Source organism: Cervus canadensis, chromosome 12, assembly GCF_019320065.1.
Source record: "Cervus canadensis isolate Bull #8, Minnesota chromosome 12, ASM1932006v1, whole genome shotgun sequence".
Classification (NCBI taxonomy): Eukaryota; Metazoa; Chordata; class Mammalia; order Artiodactyla; family Cervidae; genus Cervus; species Cervus canadensis.
The window spans coordinates 31696861-31723466 of NC_057397.1; positions in this window are offsets into that span (position 1 = coordinate 31696861).

Below are 26606 nucleotides of genomic sequence, written 5' to 3' on the forward strand. Positions count from 1 at the left end.
AAAAGGGAAGATATTCTCATTTGAATGCAGAGTTCCAAAGAATAGCAAGGAGAGGTAAGAAAGCCTTCCTCAGCGATCAATGCAAAGAAATAGAGGAAAACAATAGAATGGGAAAGACTAGAGATCTCTTCAAGAAAGTTAGAGATACCAAGGGAACATTTCATGCAAAGATGGGCACAATAAAGCACAGAAATGGTATGGACCTAACAGAAGCAGAAGATATTAAGAAGAGGTGGCAAGAATACACAGAAGAACTGTGCAAAAAAGATCTTCACGACCCAGATAATCATGATGGTGAGATCACTCACCTAGAGCTAGACATCCTGGAATGTGAAGTCAAGTGGGCCTTAGGAAGCATCACTACGAGCAAAGCTAGTGGAGGTGATGGAATTACAGTTGAGCTATTTCAAATCCTACAAGATGATGCTGTGAAAGTGCTGCACTCAATATGCCAGCAAATTCGGAAAACTCAGCAGTGGCCACAGGACTGGAAAAGGTCAGTTTTCTTTCCAACCTCAAAGAAAGGCAATACCAAAGAATGCTCAAACTACCACACAATTGCACTCATCTCACAGGCTAGTAAAATAATGCTCAAAATTCTCCAAGCCAGGCTTGAACAGTACGTGAACCATGAACTTCCAGATGTTCAAGCTGGTTTTAGAAAAGGCAGAGGAACCAGAGATCAAATTGCCAACATCTGCTGGATCATCGAAAAAGCAAGAGAGTTCCAGAAAAACATCTACTTCTGCTTTATTGACTATGCCAAAGCCTTTGCCTGTGTGGACATCCACAAACGGTGGAAAATTCTGAAAGAGATGGGAATACCAGATCACCTCACCTGCCTCTTGAGAAATCTGTATGTAGGTCAGGAAGCAAAAGTTAGAACTGGACATGGAACAACAGACTGGTTCCAAATTGGGAAAGGAGTATGTCAAAGCTGTATATTGTCACCCTGTTTTTTTTAACTTCTATGTACAGCATGAGAAACACTGAGCTGGAGGAAGCACAAGCTGGAATCAAGATTGCCAGGAGAAATATCAATAACCTCAGGTATGTAGATGACACCACACGTATGGCAAAAAGTGAAAAAGAACTAAAGAGACTCTTGATGAAGTAAAACAGGAGAGTGAAAAAGTTGGCTTAAAGCTCAACATTCAGAAAATTAAGATCAAGGCATTCTGTCCCATCACTTAATGGCAAATAGATGGGGAAACAGTGGAAACAGTGAGAGACTTTATTTTGGGGGGCTCCAAAATCACTGCAAATGGTGACTGCAGCCATGAAATTAAAAGACGCTTACTCCTTGGAAGAAAAGTTATGACCAACCTAGACAGCACATTAAAAAGCAGAGACATTACTTTGCCAACAAAGGTCCATCTAGTCAAAGCTGTGGTTTTTCCAGTAGTCATGTATGCATGTGAGAGTTGGACTATAAAGAAAGCTGAATGCTGAAGAATTGATGCTTTTGAACTATGGTGTTGGAGAAGACTCTTTGAGAGTCCCTTGGACTGCAAGGAGATCCAAGCAGTCCATCCTAAAGGAAATCAGTCCTGAATATTCACTGGAAGGACTGATGCTGAAGCTGAAACTCCAATACTTTGGCCACCTGATACAAAGAACTTACTCATTTGAAAAGACCTCGATGCTAGTAAAGATTGAAGGTGGGAGGAGAAGGGGACAGAGGATGAGATGTTTGGATGTCATCACCAACTCAATGGACATGAGTTTGAGTAAACTCGGGGAGTTGGTGATGCCTGGACGGGGAACCCTGGCATGCTGCAACCCATGGGGTCGAAAAGAGTCGGACACAACTGAGCAACTGAACTGAACTGAACTTATCAATACATCACTGGCTTTCCTTGTCCCCAGCTTGCAGACAGCAGATTCTGAGAGTTCTCAGCCTCCATAATCACTTGAGCTAAATTCTTATAGTAAAACTCTGTATCTCTCTCTTTCTCTACTATTGATTCTGTTTCCCCAGAGAACGCTGACTAATACACTTCCTCTGCAAAAGTTAAATTTGTTTCTGAGCAGAATCAGGCAGGGTAGAATTTTTCTCCCCCAAATGATGTAATGACTAAAAGAAGAAAAGAAAGTTCAATATCGTTCCCCAAATTCACCAATAAGTGAAATTCTCAGCAAAGTTATTTTTTCGTCAGATGCTAACCCACGATGAAATATGTAAATTGCTTCAACAGAGATGAAGACCTTTCGATGGAGCCAAACTCTAATTCAGTTACCAAGGAGCAACTATACAGTGAGTTTAAGGCATGAATCAGCAAACTTTTTTCTATTAAGATCAGTTAGCAAATATATTAGGCTTTGCAAGCCGTGAAGACTCTGTCACCACCGTTCTGCCAAGCCTTGGTGATGAGAAAGCAGCCATGTGTCCATAAAGAAGCATGGTGGTGTGCCAATAAAGCTTTATTTGCAAAAATAGGTAGCAGGTCTGTCTTTGCCTAACGGCCATAACTTGCTGAATGCTGGTGTAGGGGTTTAGATAGAGAGTCAATAGTAAGACAGACAGCCTGGGTTGGAGTTTTGGCTTCACCAACAACCAGACACTAGAAAAATGGTAAAGATGAACCCATTTGCAGGGGAGGAATAGAGACACAGATATAGAGAAGAGATGTGTGGACACAGGGGTGATGGGGTAGCGCAAAATGGGTGATGAGATGAGTCGGGAGATTGGGACCCACATATATACACTACCTTGAGTAAAACGGGTAGCTAGTGGGAACCTGCCATATAGGACAAGGAGCTTGATTCGGTGGTCTGTGGTGGGATGGTGAGAGGGGGGATGTAGAGCTGATTCACTTCAGAAACTAACACAACACCTTAAAGCAACTCTACCTCAACTTTTTTTTTTTTTTAAGTGCTGGTCATTGAAACTCTATTTATGAAGTTGTTGTTTCGTCACTAAGTTGTGTCCAACTCTTGTGACCCCATGAACAGTAGCCCGCCAGGCTCCTCTGTTCATGAGAATTTCCAGGCAAGAATACTGGAGGGATGGCCATTTCCTCCTCCAGGGGATCTTCCTGACCCATGGATCTAACCCACATCTCCTGCATTGGCAGGCAGAGTCTTTACCACTGAGCCACCTGGGAAGCCCATTTATGAAGCACCCACTGTTTAGGTTTATTGTGAGACTTGAATGAACTGTGTGCCCCCATTGCTCAGGGAAACCTTTGAAATATGGGAAGTTCTATGTGGAAGGTTGGCTTCCCAGGTGGCGCCGTTGGTAAAGAATCTACCTGCCAGTACAAGAGATGCAAGAGACATAAATTCAATCCTTGGGTCAGAAAGTTCCCCTGGAGGAGGAAATGGCTACCCACTCCAGTATTCCTGTCTGGAGAATCCCATGGACAGAGAAGTCTGGTGCACTACAGTCCATAGGATCACAAAGAGTCAGACACAACTGAACACACATGCATAATTATAGAAGGTAGTTATGCTTTTCAACTTATTTTCTCTGGCATTTAAAGGTTTGGGTTTTTGTATATACCACCAATTTAAAAAAAAAAAAAAAAAAAAGAGTATAAAGTAGCCTGAAATGAAGTTACACTCAATTTTTCAGAAGAGACTTTTCAGTACCATTGTGGATGCCATCTGAAGTTCTAGAACCTGTTCCTGCAAATATGATTTAGTAATCTCACTCTCCATAATGGATTCTCATTAGCAACAAAGAACATCTTGTTGCAGTGAAACCAGAGACACTGTCCTGAGGAAAAGGCAGTTAAGATAAGACTTGGGGAAAATGAAATTTTAACCACTTCAGTGTTCAGCTGTCTTGTGTAGCTTCTCAAGGTTTTGACATTCAGTTTCCTTCAATGACCCAGTTTTGTCTCTTCTAATTGAGAATCCTCCAGTGGTTTAAACTGATAGGAAGTAACCTAGTAAAAACACGACCATATCTATTTTTCCTTAAGGTCAATAATAAAAATTTCACCCCAAATTATCTTTTCTATTTACCACATGGATCATTTTACCCTCCTCATGAAAAACCCTGAAGTAGCTTTTAATTCTTCTTTATAAATACAGCATGACCAAGTGCTTCATTGTGGAGTTCGCAGCTTGGCGCAGGTTTTTCAGGACCCTCCCATACAATCTCTGACTCCCCCACCCACCCAGTCCCTTGCACTCAGATAGAGAAGCACATCATCCCTTTCATGTGTGCATTCCCAGGACCTGAGCTATGTCTGGAATCTCCCTCCCGCCTTGATGGGATCCCTCCCTTCTATCATTTATGAAGCTTATCAGATCACGCTTGCTTCTCAATCTTCCTCAAATAACTGAAAATGCAAGAGTAGGTCCTTACTCCACTTTGCCTTTGGGAAAAAAAAGAAATCTTGCCTACAAAGGCAAGAGGGCATGTCCCACACAACATTTTACACTTTTTTTAAAAAAAATTGTGATTTGCTAATCTTTCTGGAGAAGGGAATGGCTACCCACTCCAGTATTCTTGCTCTGGAGAATTCCGTGGATGAAGGAGCCTGGTGGGCTACTGTCCATGGGGTCAGAAAGAGTCAGACACAACTGAGCTACTAACATTTTCACTCACTTCTAATTTTTAATTTATATGATTTGAATGCTATTCTCCATTAGAGCTAAGCTGAGCTGAAGTCGCTCAGTCGTGTCTGACTCTTTGCAACCCCATGGACTGTAGCCCCCCAGGCTCCTCAGTCCGTGGGATTTTCTGGGCATGAATACTGGAGTGGGTTGCCATTTCCTTCTCCAGGGGATCTTCCCAACCCAGGGATTGAACTCGGGTCTCCCACATTGTAGGCAGAAGCTTTACCGTCTGAGTTACCAGGGACGCTGAGCACTAATTCCACCAAGATGAGTGGAGAATCTTGTTGTGTCCACTGAGGGACACATACCCAGGGAACTAGGTCCTCTAGACTCACAGAGATATTAGGACAAGAAGCACAGTTTCTCTAGGAAGGTTACTGGAAGTGAAAGGAAGTGCCAGTGAGTAGTAAGTAAAATGGTCCCCAAAGATGTCCATGTCCGCATCCCTGAAATCTTTGAATATGATGTTACACAGCAAAGGAGACTTAACAGGAGTAATTAAAGTTCTAGTTAAAATAGGGAGATTGTCCTGGATTATTTGGATGGGCTTATTCTGTGATTACATGTAATTGTGTAATAACAGAAAACCTGCTCTGGCCTGAGTAGAGAGATGGAGCAGAGGAGAAATTAGAAATATTCAACGTATGAAAAGGGATTCAACTTGCCATGGCTGGAAGAGAGCCACTTGAACAGCTGAAAAGGAATGCAGGCTGCCTCTAGAAGGAAAGAACTGTCTCCCATTACTTCAGTCCTAGGTCTTCAGTCCTAGGTCTGAAGAACTGAATTCTCAAGGAACTGAATTCAGCCGTGAATTTGGCTTTGAACATTCTATGCAGAGACCAAGCCTACAGAGCTGTGAGATAATAAATGGTTCTTGGTTTAAGTTGCTTTGTTTTTGATCATTTGTTGTGGTGATAATGATGGCTCAAATAGTAATTTGCCTGCAATGCAGAAGATCCAGGTTCGACCCCTGAGTTGAAAGATCCCCTAGAGAAAGGAACGGCTACCTACTCCAGTATTCTTGTCTGGAGAATTTCATGGCCAGAGGAGCCTGGCAGGCTATAGTCCATGGGGTCACGACTGAGCGACTAACATTTTCACTTCAACACTTATGGTGGTAATAGAAAACTTACACAAGAGGCCACTCCTACCTTAAACATTTGATGTCGCAACTTACATGTTCTGCCTAACATAATTGTGCCAAGTCGCTTCAGTCATGTCCAACTCTTTGTGACCCCATGGCCTATAGCCTACCAAGCTTCTCTGTCCATGGAATTTCCCAGGCAAGAATACTGGAGTGGGTTGCCATTTCCTCCTCCAGAGGATCTTTCTGACCAAGGGATCAAACCCACATCTCTTATATCTCCTACATTGGCAGAAGGGTTCTTTACCACTAGCGCCACCTGAGAAGCCCAATCGTAAATAGCACATCATAGAACGGTTCATGATTTAAGGTATACACTTGTCTCCTGGAGGATGGCTCCCAATCCTCACTGAATTTCATTATCAAACTAGTTCCTCACTGTCTCTCAGCAGGCCATTCCAATGTTCATCAGTCTGGGAGTGTAGCATATGGCAGAACCAACTTATAGTCACGTGGTCAGTGTTCTCACTATAAGCCTTCAGATAGCAGTGTGGCCTAAGATTCTGGAGAAGGAAAAGGAAACACATACCTAGAATATTTATGAATTATAACTAATTGGGATAAATTACAGCCCTTTCCAGAGTGGAAGAGGCCCAGTGTAATAGACTTGCCAGCTTGGGGCTGGTGGATATTTTTCAAGGGACAGTGCTGCAGTAGGGTTCTGCGTTTTTCTGTGTTGCCATTCAGGATGTCAGCTACCTTAGAATTTAGATCAGTCTTGGAAGTGGACCCATGTGGGTGGGTCCATGTATATATAGTGTGCCTCCTTGCCACCCTACCTACAGCACTTATTAACTCATCTTGTCAGCCCTAGAGTGGCTAAGGACAAATGTTACCTATGTCAACCAGCTGATTTTTCTGTCTACCCAGTTACTTAGTGCCTTTCCTTGTTAGATAAGTTTTTGTGAATGTTAATATAGAACACACACAAAAAAAGGTGATGCATAATCTCATGCCTCTTGTTTTCTAGATGCCCTTCATGGCTGACTTCTTTTCCTTGTTTAGAAAAACATCCTTCCTGGCTTCTCTCATCTGTATCCTTCTTCTGTGCCAGTCACATGAGCACTTCCCTTACCACAATTCTACCAGTTTTCCCTATACATACTTGTCTCTCTTTTTTATACCTGCCTTTAGTAAACTGGAAATTAATTAAGATCCTTTCTCCACTGAACATGGAAACAAGATTTTATGGCATGCTTTATATGTTGCCTGACAATATACAGTACCTCCCTACTACTGACAGGGCAGGGATTATATCTTATTCATCTTGTAAACTACTGAAGCATGTACCACAATTTAGTCATTTATCCGTTCATCAAGTAATATTTATTGATGACTTACTTATGTCAGGTAGTATAAAGAATGAATAAATAAGATTTGATCCCTGGGTTGGGAAGATCCCCTGGAGAAGGAAATGGCTGCCCACTCCAGTATTCTTGCCTGAAGAATCCCAAGGACAGAGGAGCATGGCAGGCTATAGTCCATGGAGTCTCAAGAGTTGACATCACTTAGCAATTAAACCACCACCACCAAATAAAATTCCTCCAGGATTTCAAAAGAATCGCTCAATTGGAGTTCTTTAGGATGAGTGAAAGTTCTCCTGGGAAAGAAATGAAATAGAACCTATGATATTAAGCCATGTAAACAGTATGTACAAAATATACAGAAGTATGACAGCTCGTGGGGGCATTTTGGGACTGTAGTCAGTCTGGTATGCCTGGATCAGTAGTTCATAGTCAGGAATGCTCATCTGATGCATCTAAGAAATTTTTTCAGAATAGACATAACCAGAGTCCAACACTAGGAATACTAATTTAGTATGTGTGTCAATCAGGAGCCCAACAGAAAAGAGTTGGCAAAAGAAAAATGGGTAATTTAAAGAGAAACTAATATAAGTCCTCTTTACCAAGGTATGGGCAGGGTAAACCAAGAAGGAAGGAGTATTACAGCATCCCAGCATTTTATAGGGCTTCCCAGATAGTGCTGTGGTAGTGCTGGTTGTTTGGTTACTAAGTTGTGTCTGACTCTTACAACCCCATGGACTGTAGCCCACCAGGATCCTCTGTACCAGGGATTTTCCAGGCAAGAATACTGGGGTGGGTTGCCATTTCCTTCTCCAGGGGATCTTCCTGACCCAGGAATCAAACCCAGCTCTCCCGCACTGCTGGCAGATTCTTTACCAGCTGAACTAACTACCAAGGAAGCCCCCAGATAGCGCTAGTGCTAAAGAACCCGCCTGCCAACCCTGGCAGGCTACAGTCCATGGGGTCACAAAGAGTCGCTTATGACTAAGCACGTACGAGCAAGCATCTTAGAGCTACCAACTCAAGAGAAGTGAGGACCCTAAATGGGAAAGGGAGGAAGTAACAGATTGGTTAGCTTTACAGAAGGGGCTGTCAATAACCCGTGGCAGAGGGCTTTAGCCAATGCAGAGTAACATCGCAGGGAGAGAGGCTGAAAAATAACGGCCTAATCTCACTCTTTCCGGTCTTTTAGCCAGGAAATGACCATTGAGAAAATCTAGCCAAACACTAGAAGATCAGCTTCCCTGGGCACAGAGCATCATGGAGAAGGTAAGCAGTGGATCTGAACAGGCAAAAGGAAGATGTCTAGCACACATGTGGGAGGGAGCCTTGGCTTACGCACCTCGAAGTAACTCCCAGGTGGTTGTCCCCTTTTATGTCTCCATGGCCAACTGACTCTGTGTCATTCATTTATTCATTCATTCAAGAAATATCACTTGAGCATCCCCTAGTATGACCCAACATTGGCTTCTGGGGAAATAAGATTGAGAAAAATGGATAAAATTGTTTTTTCAACCATGTCATGATTCCTTGAGTGGGGCTATAATGCTTTCATAGTCCCAGGATTGCATAGGTTTGTTTCTATGATCGCACCTGCATAGGTAGTATTTGTTTCTAGTCTGCCACAACTCACACTGCCATCCTGCCCCAGGCCACATTCTTCTATATGGTTCCCTGTCACCTGTGATGCACCAACTACAATCCTAACACTGTCCTTGAAATTACCATTGACCCCAAGGCTGAATATATTTACTTATGCCAATCCTTCTTCCTTCAGGTTGATTTTTCTCCCAGGCACCATATACTCTTCTTTTTCCCCCTGGAGAGAATTGAAACATAATTTAATCGATGCAAATAGATGCAAAGAGAGGTATAAAATTCTAACAAGTATTTTATGATCCTAAGGTGTTTAGAGATCTTTTCTTTCTCTCAGTAATATTGACATAATATTAAGTCTAAAATTACTAGTTTTAATCTTTTGCAACTTGGTATTTCTCAGAGTCCATTAACTAAGCCTATGAGATTAGAGTGTCTTTGCTTTTTTTTTTGACAAGATAGCAAGGAAATAAATCACGATTCTTTTTTCTGCTGAAATGGCAGCCACTACCATTTCCAAAGAATTTAATCCACAAATGTCTCCTGCCCTTTGGTTGAGATGAGAAGTTAAATGAAAAATAATTGATCATTGTATTTCAATTTGCAAGGATTATAAACTTTTCACAAATACTGTTATTTATCAGCACTTTCATTAACAGCCATTAAAAATATTCTGGAATTGAAATTTTATCAAACAAGTTTAACAACAAAGGTAAGAAGATTAACAGTTCAGGTTTAATTTACTTAAAAATCAAACATAAAGTTGCTCCTAAGTTCTGTTTTCCATTCTCCTCCACCCCTCCCCCCCACACACACCCCTTTTAAAAATTTTTATTTTCTTTCTTGGTGGTGGCTCATAATAACGGCTTTGTCTGGCTCCTGAATTCTTCCTTGTCATTTAATGCCAGCTGGAGTCTTGAGGAGCCCTGGCTTCACTTCTAGCTTTTAACTTCTCCAGACTGTAGGTTGTTAATTGTTCAGTAAAAGAGTTGAAGATCAGATAAAGTTGTTTAACCCCTCCTGGGCCAATGGCCCTAGTAGCCTGCCATCTCTTTGCAAGTCATTCATTCTGCTACCCTCAGAGCTATTGTGTGGTCACCTTGGCAGGGTTTCCAACAGTATCCTTTTGTTTAACCCTGTCTACCTTCTCTGGGGCTCTGAAAGGGTTAAGTAACATTAAAATCAAAATGTATTTGCCCTTTACCCTTTCATCAGTTGTGCTCTAGTTTGAATGTACGTATCTTTCTCTTCCCTTGCTTTTCCTCCCAGAGCTTCACATTTATGGTTAATGGATCTACTAAAGAGAAAGGTGTTACATACCTGGGCTGTAATTTAACATAGCTTTTTGTTTACTTATTAACTAACTCATAACTACCTCTACCCCCAGCTTATTCATGGTGGCTTATAAGAACACATGTTACAGAAAATGTATACATGTGTGTGCGTGCTAAGTCACTTCAGTCGTGTCAAACTCTTTACTACGTATACACATGCAAACACAAATACATATATATGTATTATATAAATAGAGTGGGTATGCAATATCTAGCATAAAAAAGTGCAAATACATAATGCAAACTACAGAAAATAGGAGACAAATATATATTTATATATAAAACTATATGCCATTGATTAATATACTAATAATATTAATATATAATATGCATACATTCTTAGTCACTCAGTTGTGTCCGACTCTTTGCAACCCCATGAACTATAGCCCACCAGGCTCCTCTGTCCATGGGATTTCCCAGGCAAGAATATAGTAGTGGGTTGCCATTTCCTGCTGTAATGGATCTTGCCAACCTAGGGATTGAACTCACTTCTCCTGCAACTCCAGCATTGGCAGGCAGATGCTTTTATCACTGAGTCACCTGGAAAGCCCCAATATATAATATATTATTAATTAATATATAATTAATTTTATATATAAGGATGTGTTAAATAGGAATAGAATGTAAGAAAGCATAACAAAACATGTACCGACCAATTCTCATATGAGAAATTGAAGATCAAGTATTTGTTCTATCTAAAGTAGATTTTGAAACTTGTATTAAGAGTTATTTTTTTAACACAATACTTAGGAAAACCATATAGGGTAACCCAAAGCAATAGACATTCAAAGCTGTCAGATCCTTTTCATCAGCTCCCCCTCATTTCTCACGTTTAATTTTCTTAATGGTTCTACTATTTCTTTTTTTTTAACAAGTGAAAGGACTTTGTAAAGATAAGGGTACATTAGAGCCCATTAACACCATTAGGGCAAGTGTCTTAAAGAAAATCTGTTGAATATAACAAAAATGCTGAATTTCTACTCTCTGAGGCTTTTTTTTTTTTTCCTTTTGGCTTCTAGGACTATAGCCAGGTGGGATATGTTCCAAAGCACCTTAATACCATTTATGTTTTACTTTGTGGGATATCATGACCACAGATAAACCTCGACAGAACTGTTCAGTTAAACCTTGCTTTGGATCACGTGACATAAACTACACGCAGACAATTTCCAGCTGGGCAAACACTTAAGCTCCATTTACGGCTCTCAACTGTGATCCTATCTTTCAAACTTCTCACCAGACTCTCAACCCTGTGCTTGAGGGGTTACCTGCATGAAGACGACAGGAAACTACACCTTCACTTTCCTTTCTAGAAAACTGCATGGAGTCTTAACAAATTTATCGTAGAGCCACAGGAATATAGTCACAAGGCTTTACCTTTAATACAATTAAAGGAGAAAAATACAGTTACATAAAGAGAGCTACTGTAGTTGGATTCTTCTGTTTACTCCCACTTTCCACCTTGTTAAAAACCACAGACAGAAAGGTTTTATTTTGCCCTCTAAGGAAATGCTTAGAAAATAACTATCTCATGTCTATGAGGATCTGATGCTCAAGAGTAAGAAAGGAAATTTTAAGAAAGACAAAGGAGAATTTCAACCTCCACTGCCAGGAAAAAAAAAATAAAAAGCTCATGTGAGTTTGTAGCTCCCTGAATAAATAAGAACTTGCCCAGATTTATTTTAACCTTCAGCACCTAGTATTGTATCTTTTGTTGTTTGGTTATGTTGCTCTTGGCTTCTGACTTTTTTATCTATTATTCTTTCAGCTATACATTTCTGATTAATCATCCATAACAGTTTATAGTGGTTGTTCACAACCATTTCCCAGAGGTCACTCATGAAAGATGAGATTCATACACAGAAAAAATTTCCATGTAACGTTCATGGACTCCTACATTTACCGTCACTTCTTGTATGCGCCTCAAAAAATACCATATACAAAGTAATGAAAGTAAAAAGGGGATAACCTTGAACACAGTTATTCTTATTGTAAATCATTGATAAAGTTTATTCCTTTCACTTACAAGATATGCCCAAGGCAGTAAGACAAAACCACCACATCATTACAGCAGCAAGGAAGCGTACAAACAGTGTCAGGCAGTCCTGGGTCTGAGACTCACCTGCACCCTTTCCTAGCTGTGGTTCCTTGGACAAATTACTTAATTTCTCCCATTTTTTCAGTCTATAAATAGGAGCAAGAAAAGCATGTACATGAAAATATTCTTGGGAAAACCAAAAGACATAACACACGTTAACAGTAAGCATAGTGCCTGACATACACTATACAATTGTTGTACTAAGATCTCCTGGTTTAGAGAAGTTGTAGCATGAAAATCCTTAGTTCGGAAACTAAGACACTGAAAACCTTCTGTTTCCACTCACGAGGGAGAAACAGATCTGGACACATCTTCCTACCATCACCAACTTTAAGACAGGACAAATTATATGAAACACCTATTTTCAGATACTGGACAATAGGCAGACAGGACTGTGATCTTCGAGGTAGTGGTAACAAATGTAGTGACTCCTATGACCGTCCCAGCTTTTTACCAAGAAGAGACTTTTTCCAAGATTGTAGCACAAGTGGGGAAGCTAAGCAAAGAAGGCTGAGTGGAGAAGACAGTTTGGAATTGTGTCAAAGTGGCTGGAATTTATGGGTCATATTACTTGAGAAGAGGGAGCTGTTCAAAGAAAGAGCCCAGAATTCTCCATGGTATTCACCTGACTCTTTGGCTGGCTGCCAATCTGTGCTTGTTTAGAGCAAAATTCTGTACTGCTGGACCAAAAACAATATCTGGTGAAAAAATATTACCAAAAATCTGTAAACCAAGCAATTCCCAAAACTCATACAAGTGCAGAAACCATTTAAGTTATCACCATCCACAGTAGAGAGACCACATAGAAAATCTTCATTAGAGACTCCCAACAAAGTCAAAATACAGTAGAGGGACATGACAAGACCTAGAGTAATAGCAACTCTAGACCTGCTTTAACCTCAAAACAATCAGTCTGCTCCATAAGTAGCCTGACTGCCTGTCAAACATATTAAAGAAATTGTAAAGATAGTTAACAGAATCTAGTACTCAGAAAATGGCAATTACAATGTTTTAATATTTTTTACCCAATCAAAAACTAGAAGATATCTGAAATAACAGGAAAATGTAACTCATGAAAATGAGAAAATTCAGAAAATAGAAATAGATGTAGAAATCTTAGCGATTATGAAATTAGCAGACACAAATGTTATAAACGCGTGTGTGTGTGTGTGTGTGTGTGTGTGTGTGTGTGTGTGTGTGTGTGTGTTAGCTGCTCAGTCGTGTCCAACCCTTTGAGACTCCATGGACTCACCAGTCTCCTCCATCCATGGAATTCTCCAGTCAAGAATACTGGAATGGAATAGGTAGCCATTCCCTTTCCCAAGGAATCTTCCCCACCCAGAGATCTAATTCAAGTCTCCTGTACTCAGGCAGATTCTTTACCACCTAAGCCACCAGGGAAGCCCAAATGTTATTATAAATATGCTCAATGATTAAAATAAAAAGATGAGCTTAATGAGGACAGAATCTAGTGGAACAAATAAAACTTTTAAAAATGAAAAAGAGAATATCTTCAATAAAAATTTTATTGGATTATATTTATAACAAATTAGGCAGTTCAAAAGGAAAGATCACTAAACTTGTAACTACAGCAATACAGCAATCCAAAATAATGCACAGGGAGAAAATAAATCACTGAACATCAATAACAAAAAAACTCCTAAAAAACAGAACCTCAGTAATTTTGGGGACAATATCAAACAATCTAACATTTGTGCAATTGGAGACCTAATAGATATGGAGCGTGGGGAGACCAAAAACAAAAAAATGAAATCATGGATGAAATGTTCATAATTTGCTTAAAGTTATAATCCTACAGTTGAAATAAACTTGATAAATTCTAAACTCGTTAAAGCAACCAACCAACAAACAAATACACCAAGGTATATCTTAATCTAATTACTTAAAGTTATTCATAAAGAGAAACTCTTAAAGGCAACCATCGTGGGGAAGAGGCATATGACACATAGGTATAAGCAATACAGAAGGTTTCCTATTAGAAACATAAAACCAGAAGATAAAGAGACAACATCTTTAAAGTATTGAAAGAAAAAAAAAAATGTTAACCTAGAAACCTTTCAAATATGAAGCCAAAATGAAGTTTGTTTTTCTGAGAAAGAAAAATAAAATTTATCACTAGCAACCCATAATATGAGAAAAGTGAAAAGAAGTTTTTTTAGACAGAAGGAAAAGGATATCAGGAGGATACTTGGATCAACACAGAGGAATGTGGAGTGACAGAAATAATATTTAAAAGTTTCCTAACTTTAAACTTGTCAAGGTAACTGCTTAAAAATAAAATCAGTATATTGTATGTTTTATGATCTGTGTAGGAGTAATGTGTGTGATGACCATAGTACAAAAGATGGTAAAGGTGAAATGGAAGTATATTATTGCAAGATTCTTATGCTATATGTGAAGTAGTAAAATGTTACTTCAAAAATTATTGCAATAATAATTGCAATAATAATGTTAAGTGCAAAGATTTAAAGCATAATTAAAAGGAAAAAATTAGATTGGGCAAAAAAGCAAATTCCAACACAAACTATCATGAGAAACTCATTTTACATGTAAAGACACACTTAGGCTAAAAACTGAAAAGTGGAAAAATACATGCCATGCAGCAAATACTAATTATTAGAAAACTAGGATGGCAATATTAATATCTAGAAAAGAAAACTTCAAAACAAAGAAAAGTTATCAAGGGCAAAGATGAACATTTCATAAGGATAAAGGATAATTCATCAAAAAGACAAAAACAATCTTGAATGTGTATGTACCTAATAAGGGAGCTTGAAAATTGGTACAGTAAAAACAGACAGAACTGACACAAATAGTTAGACATTTTGACATTCTTTTCTCAATAATTGGAAGAAAGAAGACAGAAAATCAAAATGGTTGTAGAAGACTTAATCAACACCATCAACCAACTTGACCTAACTGACATTTAAAAGAACACTTTACCCGAAAGCTGAATTATACAGAATCTATGTAGGACATTCATTATGACTGAATATATGTTGGGCCACAAATATGTTTGTATTAGAAAAGAAAAAGTTCAATAGCAATGACCTATACTTCATCTTTAGAAATCTATAAATTTAAGTAGAATGAAGACAATAATAAAAACAAAGAAACAGAAAACAGACAATATTGAAAATTAATAAAACAAAAGCTGATTCTTTGACATAAGAATGAATAGAAATTATCAATATGATAAACAAAGGAGATATCACTACAGATCATAGAAATATTAAAGGATAGTAAGAGAATATTATGAACCACTTTATGTGAATATATGACAAACTATATGAAACACACAAATATCTTGAAAGATACAAATTACTAAAATTTATTTAACTTAAAAATCTGAAAAATCCTGTATCTATTAAAGAAAATTAATTTGTATTAAAAATCTTCTCCCCCAAATAAAGTTCAACACCTAGATGGCTTTACTGGTGAACTATAACAGGCCTTTAGGGGAAAAATTAAATGCTACAAGAATTTTTAACTGAATTATTAAGTTCACAAAACACAAAAATCAAGTTATAAAAGTCAGTTGCATTTCTATATACAAGCAATGAATAATGGAATATTTCAACAAAAATACCATTTATGACAATGTCCAAAACTGCAAAAACCTAAAGGATATATTTAACAAAATATGTACACTGAAAACTGTAAAATATTGCTGACAAAAATTAAAGAAGATGTATATAAATGAAGAGATATACCATATTCATGTATCTGAACACTGAATATTCTTCCCAAATTGATCTATAGATTAATATAATCCTAATCCAAATCCAAGACAGTTTTTAAAAATAATATTGACAAAATTATTTTTAAATTTTCATTTAAGTAAAAAGGATCTTCAAAAATAGCCAATGTATTATGAAAGAGAAACACAAAGTTGGAGAACTTAAAACACTTGATTTGAAGATCTACTATAGAATTACAGTAACAAAGACAGTGGAGTATTATCATAAAGATATGTAGATTAATGAAATAATATAAAGAGACTCAGGCATATATGGTCGATTTTTGCCAAGGCAGCCAAGATAAAATATAGTGTTATCAAAAAATATTTTGAAACAACTAAATATTTATATGAAAAATATAAAATTTACTCTTACCTTACACCTTATACATAAATTAATTTGAAATTGATTATACACCAAAGAAAAAAGACAAAATTATAAATCCTCTAGAAGAAAAGTTAGGAGAAATTTTTGGGAGTGTTGAGTAGGTTAAGATTACCTAGAGTGCAAAAAACACAGAATATAAAAGAAAAAAACAATAACAGATTTCAGAATTAAAACCTTCTGCTCTTTGAAAACAACAAAGAAAATGTTCACAGTATATTTTCCTGACATATGGCTTGTATCAAAAAATGTTAATGCAAACAACCCAACAAAAAGAAGACCCAAAGATTTAAAAGAGATACTCAAAAAAGGAATACCCAGATGGTCAATAAACACAGAAAACAATGGCCCAAATCATTAATTATTAAAGAAAGGCAAAGTTAAGGCAAAAATAGATAACACTATACACCCATTGAATAGCTAACTGACATTACCAGACATTGGTAAAAATGTGGAATAACTGGAAACCCTATCTGTTTTGATAGGAATTTAAAATGGTAAAACCACTTTCAAAAATGGCTTGGCAATTTAATAAAAAGTTAAATATGCTCTTATACTACATATCCCAGCATTTTCACTCTTGTGTGTTTATCCAAAAGAAACACAAACATATGTCCACCCAAAATCTTATACATAAGTATTCATAGCAAATTGATTCACAATAGCTATGTGAAGGGTAAACGTTAAAGTGACCCCATGATCCTCATCCCCTGATGTTCATGCCCTGGAGTAATCCATTCCTCCTCTGGGTAGAGGGGACCTAGAACTTGCTTCTAACCAATGAAACCTGGCAAAGTAATGCTATATCACTCCTGTGATTACACTATGGTATGTAAGATTTCATCTTGACAGCAGACTATACAGAAAGTGTTGCTTTCCATTTCTGCCTTCCAAGGAGCAAGTGACCATGCCTTCTACAGCCACAAGGAAATATAATCTGCCAAAAATACGGCTGAGTTTGGAAGATAGTCCTTTCCCAGCCTAGATTTCAGATGTGAATCTAGTCCTGGCAGACACCTTCATTGTAGCCTTGCAGAGAACCCTGCTAAGCTGTGCCTAGACTCTTGATCCAGGAATCAGTGAGATAATGAATATGACCATTTTTGAAGCTGTTTGGTTTGGGATAGCATGCTACACAGCAACAGAAAACTAAAATGAGCCAAAATCTGGCAACAATCTAAATATCTAACAAGTACATGGACATGTGATACATCTATATTATATAAAAGAAAAAATACTAATGTACATAAAACAAGAATGAAGCTGAAAAATATGCTGAGCAAAGGAGACAAGAAACTAAAGATGGCATGCTGCATCATTCATTTGATACTCAAAGAAGACAAATCTTATCTACAGAACAGAAAGCATATCAAAGCTCAAAAGGCTGTACCCATAAATTATACCTAATAAAGGTGATTCTAAAAAACTATAGGAACTCAGAAATGGTATGTTTACTTCTAAATATTTAAGGTAGTAAAAGGGAAAACAGTTCATGTGCTTGTAAATAGAGCATATCTGGCTACAAATAACATTTTAAGACTGGAAATCCTGCACTTGATCTAGAGCAAGTACTTAATAATCACCATAAAGGAATTTTAGGAGCCTAGATAAAATTCTGTACTGATTCTAACTGCATAATAGCAAAGCCTAGAAAACTCAGGCTAAATAAGAGTTTGTACTTAATTTCACTGACTAATAATGTATAGATAGGATTTTTGCCCTGAATGTGGAGTCCAATGCTAAGGTCACAAGTGCAAGGCCTTGTACCAAGGTCACAGAACCAGAGCCCAGAACCAAGCTCATCTCTGGAACTAACTGAGCCTCATGTTAACCATTGCCAAAAGCTCCCTGATCCTCACCAGCCAGTTTCCTGACCACAAATTAGCAAAGATGCTCACCCTGGTCCTCACCTATAGCACCCTAACCAGTCACCTAATGCCACCCTTCCAGCAGGAATTTTCTTTGTTTTGAGTCTTCCCTGGGGGTTCAGTGGTAGAGAATCTACCTGCCAATGCAGGAGATTGGCATTATGTGTCCGATCCCTAGGTTCGGAAGATCCTCTGGAGAAGGAAATGGCAACCCACTCCAGTATTCTTGTCTGGGAAATCCCTTGTACAGAGGAACCTGGTGGGCTACAGTCTGTGAGGTCGCAAAAGACTCAGACACAATTTAGTGACTAACCCACTACCAACCCATGAAAGCATCGGTTCTCCCTTGAGCCGGCCTGCTGTTCTAACAGCGTCTCCCAGTAATAAACTCTATTCTCCCATCAGTCAACTGTCCCTGGCCCGTCAGGAGGTCAGTCCACTGAGCTCGCAGTACCCACATTAACTCTGTTGTCCATTCTTAATAAACTCACTGCTTTATGAAATACTCGGTGTTGGAAATTATTTTCCAACCCATGTTCAGATTGCCATGACACTGGTTGTCTATATAGGTAAGGCACACCAGATCATTTGGACCATGAAAATGATATAAACCCTGCACTTCAGAAGCAAAATGTATTAAGGGATAAAAGACAGTGTTACAAGTCACTGTAAGGTCAAGCAGAAAATGAGGATACAGATATAGTTCTAGATAGATTCACCAGAAGTAGTACTTGCTTTGGGAAGGAAGTTCATGCTAAATAAATGTAGAAACAGATTCTTGAGCTGGTTTTTGAAAGATGCACATAGTTTTTGAAGGATGTTTAGAGAAGCAAAGAAACCAAATGGAAGGATGTTTTTGTTTAAATGCAAGAATACTGAGAATAAGAAAAAGTCATTTTAAAGATCACAGTATAAATAATGGGAAATAATACAGATTGCAAAGGCATTTGAATGATTCTACTCTAAATACACTCTCTCTAGGTCATTTTATCTAATACCATGACAGTAAATAATACATTTATGCCAACTATTCCAAATTCTATCTTTATTCAGCCTCTTCATTAACCTCCAAACTTGATATCTAACTGCCTCCTTGAAGCTGACTTGCATGGCTAATAATAATCACAACCTCAACATGATGAAAAAGAGATTTTGATTCCACTGTTCCCAAAACCTATATTCTCAATCTTTTCCTTCTTAGTAAATGGTCTAATTGTCTATCTACTTAGGTCAAAAAACCCTGGAGTTCCCTTTGATTCCTTTCTTTCACTCTTGATTTCAATTACATTGAAAATTACCACCCACTTTTCTCTGAAAATAAATTCTGAATACCTCTCTCCAATGCTACCCGTCTAGTCCAAGCAGACCTAATCTCCTGCCTGAAGTACTGCCTTGGCTGCTAACTGGTCCCCCAGCTCCCATTCTTCCCCTCTCCAATCTCCTTCTACACAGAAGCCAGAATAAGCTTTCAAAGTTAAATTATATTGTTGGAACACCCATTAAAACCTTTCATCGGCTTCACATTGCAGTTGAAACAAAATCCGACTTCCTTATAAAGCCTGCAAAGCCATATGTGGCGGGGCCATTGGCTGTCTCCCTATCTCGTTTCTCCCCACTCTGCACCTCACTCACTCAGCTTCAGACACACTGCTTCAACCTCAGGTCTGCTCAGGGTTTTTATTTTGCTACTTCCTCTGCCTGGAAAACACAGGCTCCGTGTCTTAAAATGGCTACTCTATTTTGTTCACTGTATTCTCCTTGGTAAGGCTCTTCCTGATTGACACATTTAATTAGTCCCTTGCCTAGGCTTGACTCCAAATCATAGAGTTTGAGGGCCCCTCTTTAAAGACAGAGGAATGAGACTGTACATTAACCAACTGGGTAAAATATCTTACTCTGGTAAATATAGCCACATGAACACCTTTGTAGGGCTCCCCAAGGCTTGAGAATGGATCTTTGCAGTTGAGGGATGCTTCAGCTTTAGTTTCATTAGTATCACAGTCAATTTTCCTCTAGTTCCACCTTGTCAATCTTCTTTAGTCTGTTTCCTTTTCTTCATAGCACTTTCCAAAATTAACTTTCCATTTATTTTTCTACTTTTTAAAGACCATGTCTCACTTTCCCTAGAATGTAAACTTCATGAATATTTGTTGCACGAGTCAATATTTTAAAATTTGGACTTAAATTTATAGAAAAGAAGGTATAAAAATAGAGAAAATGAAAAATTATATCATTAGGAGGGCTACTGTTTTATTTGCAATGACTTTAAAGTAGAGAAAATGAGATCATGATTTCAGGTTATGCAAAAGGAAATAATGAGAAAAAGAAAACTATGAAAGATATAATGCCTGCAGAATACACAGGATTTGCCAGCTTAAAAGGGAGTAGCAAGTGGAGCAAGAAGTCAAATGTGACTATAATAATTTAACCCTAGACCATGAGAGAATGATGATACCAATAAAACAATGAAAAAGCAGTTTGTTTGAAAAAAAAATCCCAAGATTAATGTCCAAGACTGAATTAGAGATGGACTGAAATACTGCCCATAAATACATGAATCTCTTTCTTAAAAATCCTTTCTTCCTGTTGAGTTTTTTCTTTTTCTTTTTTTTACGATATTGGTATTGTTTACTCTTAGAAAATATTTTAGTCTCTAATCTTAATAAAAGTCATATTTACTATGACCAAAGCCAAAATTATATCAGTATAGGAAAGTTTAATTTTCTGAAATCATCAGTGTTGTTATGAATAAGTTAACATATCATTGTAAAGAAATCTGACTTATTTTCATCTTTGATCTAATTTAACGTTCCAAGAAAGCTTGTCAGTGTCAACCAGACTGAGCAAAATGAATAGAACGAATCAGTCAATGTCTATTTAATCATCTCATATAGCAAGATAACATTCGACTCTCCTTAGCTGCCCAAATGTTAGTTCCTGACACCGCTGTGCAACCTACAGGCTTTCAGAAGCTGGAAGAAGAGCCAGGGTTCAAAATGGAACCGTGAAGCCATCTCAACAGGAACCACCTTTAATGAAACACTTAGCTGGCTGGAACCAAAATTCTGTGATGTAAAAATTCAAGTAACATCCTTGCAATCTGTCTCCTGGCTTAAATTGTATCACTATACAGTGTGCCGAGAAGTTCCATCTTCTCTCCTTTTCCTGATTGAAACCTCATCCAACCCACAACCAGAAAGAGGAGGCAGCATTTATATAAACATAAAATTGATGATTTTGGTTCAATAAAGAAAAATTATATGCTGATAAGATTTAAGGGATTTAAAACCTGAGATTGAATTTCAACAAGTTTTCACACAATTGGTTCCAATCAGGAAAGGAGTACGTCAAGGCTGTATACTGTCCCCCTGCTTATCCAACTTATATGCAGAGGACATCATGCAAAATGCTGGACTGGATGAAGCACAAACTGGAATCAAGATTGCCAGGAGAAATATCAACAACCTCAGACACGCAGATGATAATACCCTTATTCCAGAAAGCAAAGAAGAACTAAAAAGCCTCTTTCATCAAGTGAATGAGGAGAGTGAAAAAATTGGCTTAAAATTTAACATTCAGAAAACTAAGATCATGGCATCCAGTCTCATCACCTCATGGCAAATATATGGGATAACAATGGAAACAGTGACAGACTTTGTTTTCTTGGGCTACAAAATCACTGCAAATGGTGACTGCAGCCATGAAATTAAATGATGTTTGTTCTTGGAAGAAAAGCTATGACCAACCTATATAGCATATTAAAAAGCAGAGACATTACTTTGCCAACAAAGGTCTGTCTAGTCAAAGCTGTGGTTTTTCCAGTAGTCATGTGTGGATGTGAGAGTTGGACTATAAAGAAAGCTAAGCACAGAAGAATTGATGCTTTTGAACTGTGGTGTTGGAGAAGACTCTTGAGAGTCCCTTGGACTGCACGAAGATCCAATCAGTCCATCCTAAAGGAAATCAGTCCTGAGTATTCATTGGAAGGACTGATGCTGAAGCTGAAACTCCAATACTTTGATCACCTGATGTGAAGAACTGACTCATTGGAAAAGGCCCTGATGCAGGGAAGGATTTAAGGTGGGAGGAGAAGAGGACTACAGAGGATGAGATGGTTGGATGGCATCACCAACTCAATGGACATGAGTTTGAGTAAGGTCCGGGAGTTGGTGATGGACAGGGAGGCCTGGCATTCTGCGGTCCATGGGGTTGCAAAGAGTCAGACACAACTGAGCAACTGAACTGAACTCACGGAATTCATTGTTTGACAATGAAATTTGAAATGTGTTCCATCTTATCCTCAGCCAATCATCTCACCTGTTCCATAGAGTATATAGAGACTCTAGATTAAACAGTCATTGAAACGTGCCTCTGATTTATAGACTCACCTTTCCACAGCAGACCTTTCAAACAGAAGCCATTTCTTTCTCCATCATGTCTCAGCCCCATAGATAGAGCTACAAAGTCATCTGCTTATGCCTCCTTATAAGCCTCCCTTTTCCCTTTCAAGCCATGATGCTTCCACCTTGAAGCAAGCCCCTCCTCTTTCAAGAGACATTTCATCTGGGTATAAAGAACCCCACCAAACTGTCTCTCATCTCCCCCCACCCCCACTCCTAACAGATCCAACTACAACTCTGGCATTTCTCTTATGCTCCCACAAGTTTCAAGTTTCATCATGACCAACCTCTGACTTCTTATACACAACTCACTCAACTCCCTGGTCAGAAAACTTCCAGTTCTTCTAGAAATTCATGAATTTCATGTTCATTTCACTTCAGCAAACCATTCCCTTGAGCTGGGATTTCAGCTAGAGTTTCGGGTTTTCCAATCATAACTCTCATCCTTTCCACTTTCTCACTCCTTAACTCACAATGCAGGTGTAGTCACAAGACATATAACAAAGGATTCATACTCTACAAATCAAAAAGAAAAGGTCAGACCACCAAGAGAAAATGAGCAAATGATGAGAGCACATGATTTAGACAAGTGGACCTCAGAAGGCCTCCGGTTATTTGACTCTTTTTCTTCTAGGCCATCATCCTCACCTTGTAATTTAAATCCTTCCCATTCTCTTATTTGCATCTTCAAAATCCTCACCTCCATTTGCTCCACCAATCACCACATCTCCTATTAACCCATCCATCATTTTTCCAGTTCATCACTTCTTGCTGATCACTGCTGGGTACCATTAAAAATCCCTTTGGTTTGTGCCTACAAATTTAAGGCTTTTAACCTTATATGGGGTCCCACAGAAGCCATTCTAAGCTTTTATCACCATAAAAATGGTATTTATTTGCAGTCAACAGATTATATTTCATGTTGTTTCACAGAAAAACAATTGCAACTATCAGGTGGGAATGCCCTCCATTTCCTTGTCATAAATCAGCATTTTATATCCATTCCACAAGAAAAACAAAGTTTTTCTTAAAGAATCCCACACTTTCAAAACCTCTGCCTCAGAGAAAACCACTTGTTTTTTTCTGGCCTGTGTCTTGAGACCCTTTTCTGTACATTTTCAAATATATATATATATATATATATATATATACACACACACACATGTATATATATTTGAAATATGTTTTGTATGTTAATATATTTAAGTAATCCGTATTTGTCTTGGTCCATTTGGACTGCTGAAACAAAACACCACAGAATAGTAGTTTATAGACAACATAAATTTATTCCTCAGTTTTGGATCTGAAAATCCAAGGTCAAGGTCACAGCATGGTCAGGTTAGACTAAAGGCAAATTCCTCTGCCAGGTTGCAGATTTTGCTCTGTATCTTCATTTGGCAGAAGAAGGTGAGAATTTTCTCTGGAGCCCTCATGACCCAATCCACTCCCAATGGTCTCACCTCCCAAAACTGTCACCTTAGGGATTAGGTTTCAACCTGCAAATTTTAGAGGCCACAAACATTCAGACCCTAGCAATGTTCTATAGCTATAGAAATGTGACTCTGACATTTCCCTCTTTCTTTTTTACTCACAATGTAGTATGAAGATTTTGCCATTTCACTGTTTTGCAGCTTCTTCTATTTCTCTGTATAAAATATATCACAGATAACTCAACCATCATTCCATCATTCCATCCACAGTCATGTAAAAGTGAAAGTGTTAGTCACTCAGTCGTGTCCAACTCTTTGTGACCCTGTGGACTGTAGCCCACCAGGCTTCTCTGTCCTTGGAATTCTCCAAGCAAGAATACTGGAGTGGCCTGCCATTCCCTTCTCCAGGGAATCTTCCTGACCCAGGGATTGAACCCGGGTCTCCTGCATTGCAGGTGGATTCTTTACCTCTGAGTCTCCAAGGCAGCTCAGGTTGTTTCTAATTTCTTACTATTGCAGACAATGCTATGATGAATATCAGGCAGTGCAAGTGGTAAAGAATCTGCCTGCCAATGGAGAAAACTCAAGTGAGGCAGGTTCAACACCTGGGTTGGGAAGATCCCCTGGAGAAGAAAATGGCAACCCACTCCAGTATTTCATGTTGGAAAATTCCTTGGACAGAGGAGCCTGGCTGTCTACAGTCCTTGGGATCGCAAAAAGTCAGACACAACTGAAATGACTGAGCACATACACAGGCATGGGGTGGATATCTTTCTTATTTTTACCAAATTGTCAAAACACTACTTATTCAAAAATCTATCCAGTTCACAGTGAGCGTATCATATTCTAAGTCCAATTTTACAAGAGTCTATTGCAAGACTCTAGGTTGTTCCTCTTATTTCATTGTTTTATGTTTACACAACTCCCATAAAATTTTAAATATTGTATCTTTATTGTGATTTTTGTAATTTATGCCTCAAAATTTTCTTAGATAATTTTGCTCATTTTTTCTTCAGATACATTTTGAAATTTCCTTATCACAATCCTTTAAAAAAAACCTGTAGAGTTTTCATTTGGTGCATAGTGAATTTGTAGATTATTCTGGTGAACTTGGAACTATTTCAGTATTGTGTCTTCCCATCCAAGAACAAAGTATCTTTCTCCATTCAGACTTTCTTTTGATTCCTCAGCTTAATACTCTTATGTGCATATTTTTTCCCCAGATATTTTAAGTTGTGCTGCTTATGAATGGTTTTGCTAGTTCTGCAGGCTTATTGAAATCCATCTCTAAGCAGTCCTAAGAGGAGTCTCATCATCTCCCAGGGTCTGAGCCCTTCCCTGGGCACAGTGGTTCGCCCAAAGCATACAGGAACACTTCCTGTGGCATAGGATGCTCCACACCTCTCTGAACAATCTCAGAAGTGCAGTCTGACCTTGGAACTCTCCTGCTTGGAATCCTCCAATGATGTCTCCTCATCTGCCATATCATACTAGAAATGTTTGCAGGGCACACACATACACACATGAAATGTTCCACATTCTGGCTGCCATCTTCATACTATCTTTATCCCCACTTGTGTCCTACGTATCAGGCACCATGTGAGGCTGTGGGCCCAGCAAGTCCCTTGCATACCCTGATGATGTGATGCTCGTTGACTTTCCCTATATCTTGGCTCGTGGTCTTCCTTCTTTTTAAAATGTCCTTCTCGGCTTAGGTCAACTACTTTAATCCTGATCATCTGAAGCCCATTTCCTTCAAGAAGCTTCCCTTGCTATTCCAGGGATTTCCCTGGCTTCTCCCCACCCCTCCTGTTTCACTGTACCTGGGTACCTACTGCTATTTCAGTATTTGTACAATATTTGTTCTTTTCTGACTGACTTTTTTCACTTAACATAATGCCCTCCAAGTCAATCTGTGTTGCTGCAAATGATGAGATTCTGTTCTTTTTTATGGCTGGTAGTATTCGTCTGTTGATAGATACTTAGATTGCTTCCATATCTTGACAACTGTAAATAATGCCGCTATGAACATTGGAGTGTGTGTATCTTTTCAAAGTAGTGTTTTGCTTTGTTTTTTCAGATATATACTCAGGAGTGGAATTGCTGAATTGTATGGTAGTTCCATTTTTAGTTTTTTGAGAAACCTCCATACTATTTTCCATAGTTGCTACACCAATTTACATTCCTACCAACAATGTACGAGGGTTCCCTTTTTTCCACTACCTTGCCAACATTTGTTATTTGTGCTCTTTTTGATGACAGCCATTCTGACAGCTGTGAGGTGATATCTTATGGTGGTTTTGATTTGCATTTCCCCAATGATTATCAGTGTTAAGCATTTTTTCTTGTGCCTGTTGGCCACCTGCATTTCCTCTTTGGAAAAATGCATGACAGTCTTTTTAAAATGCACTAGAATTCCCTGAACAGATCAAATACCGTAAACACAATATAACAGAGGAATAACTTACACAGAATATGGGGTACCTCTAATGGAGAGTGTTCCCCACATCCACAATCTAAATGACCCAGCTAAAATATGCTGCTACAGATGGACTTCAAAATTTTGACTCTCACTATGTTAATGACATAGGATTGGGCTTCCCTGGTGGCTCAGAGGTTAAAAGCTTCTGCTTCCAATGCGGGAGACCTGGTTTTGATCCCTGGGTTGGGAAGATCCCCTGGAGAAGGAAATGGCAACCCACTCCAGTATTCTTG